The sequence below is a fragment of the Hibiscus syriacus genome, unplaced genomic scaffold (assembly GCF_006381635.1).
Source record: "Hibiscus syriacus cultivar Baekdansim isolate YM2019G1 unplaced genomic scaffold, ASM638163v2 tig00111772_pilon, whole genome shotgun sequence".
In the NCBI taxonomy this organism is placed as follows: domain Eukaryota; kingdom Viridiplantae; phylum Streptophyta; class Magnoliopsida; order Malvales; family Malvaceae; genus Hibiscus; species Hibiscus syriacus.
In genome coordinates this window covers 1,512,398-1,514,390 of record NW_024063173.1, presented here as the reverse complement: position 1 = coordinate 1,514,390, position 1,993 = coordinate 1,512,398, and positions in this window count along the sequence as shown.

The window sequence follows — 1,993 nt, the reverse complement described above, 5'->3', positions numbered from 1 at the left end:
TAATGATCTCAAAAGCCCGAGCAAACCAAAAAACTAAGTTCACCCACTGGCCGACTGACATACACCATAATAAGAAAAGTTCAACACGACTCAAGGAAGAAGACGAGTCATTTCGGCCAGAGTAATTGTAGGCAAGGAAGAGTTATATGTAGCGTAAGGTAGGGTCGTGTATATGATGAGCTCGAGTCGAGCGAGCATTGAACGTATGGCCAGCAAAGCCGATGAGTGTCTCGTAAACCATATCGGCATCAAAATCCTGTGGAATCTCAAGCAGAGCAGTCAGATATGCATGATTTGTAACATCCATCATGAACCCTATCGAAAGATTAAACTTAGAAATAGACATTGAAAAATGATTTCCGCATAATCGAAAGGTAACGACATCAGGAGAGTTAACATTAATAAGACGATTCTGGGGAAAAGTAAATGTGGCGTAAAATTCTAAAACAAGTTCATAAAATATGACACAATTAATTATCTAATATAACGTCCAACCAATGGCAACAAAGTAAGCATGGACGAGTTCACGTAAATGCAAAGTTTCTAAGGTTCGGGTTGGAACATATTTACCTACAGGAAAAGGATATGTTGTACCGACTAAAACCGCACCAATTCCTCATTAGTGAATTGTAAATAACATTGCAGAGTCTCCTCAGCAGGGACAACATATGATCGTCCACGTCAGACTAGAGGAGTGGGACGACGAAGTGGGCTGCTCAGTTGATGTCATGAACTAGAAACATCATCAGGTGGTCCGGTAGGTGGAAAATTGGCATCGAAATCCTCTTTTAAACCATAAATTGAATGGTGCATTAGTAATGATTGAATGGAAATAAGTGAGGAATTTATCTCGGGAGTATGGTCAGAGGCCGCCGAATGTATTAAATACGAAGGGAAATCCATCGGGCATGGACGAGAGGAAGAAAAGGCCATGGTTGGCATGGACTGGAAGGACGATGATGGAGAGCGTGGTGGAGGTGGACGACAAATAATGCTTGGTCTGGGGTGGAGAAAGACGGTGGGCGCAAGTGTCGAATGATACGACGCGGGTGGAGAGTTGGGTGCATGGTCTCGGGCTCGCACCGGGCGAGGAGTAGGTTACGGTGGCTGCGGCTCAGAAATGTTGGGCGTCGGAGCGTTGAGCCGGTGATGCCCACCGAGGACGGTTGGTATTGCGGTGTTTTGTTGGTTCATTGTGTGAACCATTGCAAACACCAGCGGACTGGTACAAGGATAGTGGAACAAATGGAAGAATGTGATGTGAGCGCAGCGGATAAGAAGAAATCCGAACGACTTTCGGGGTGGGGGTTACGGCTTGGGGAAGAAAAAATGCAGGGGTTGATTTTTAATATGAAAGGTGTTTTAATTAAAATAAAAGAAAAAATGGTTTTAAATTTAAAAAGTGAAGATAAGGAAGAGATGGTGGGGCCTACGTGAAAGGAAAGAAAGAAGGTGAGAGGTGTGGTGAGCGGCGGCATACATGTTACATAAAGGGTGACAAATATTTTTAAAGGTTTGGCTAATGTGCGCCGGCCTGTCTATGGGGAATGCTAATGTACGCCGTTTTTAATGAAACGGTACGTGTGACATTGGAACAAATTTTTCCATTTTTCTGCGTGATTACTACAGCTCTTGAGGTCCGAATTTGTCACTTTCATGATGAAAATTTCGAATATCTTCCTCTTATAAGCTTGATTGAAAACATTTGGTTCCTAAAAAATAAAAAGAAATAATTAAATTAGATTTTTCTTAATCGAAATAAAATAAAATAGAATTAAAATGCAACGGAATTAAAAACAATGGGTTGCCTCCCACGAAGCGCTTTTGTTTAACGTCGTTAGCTCGACGACCTAGTACAGACTACAGGTTTTTCCAAGTCGAGCTCTTCAATTGAGCAAGCCTGACTATTCACATAATATGGTTTTAATCGGTGTCCATTGACTTTAAATCGAATGCCCAAATTATTTTCAAGTTCGACTGTGCCATGAGGAAA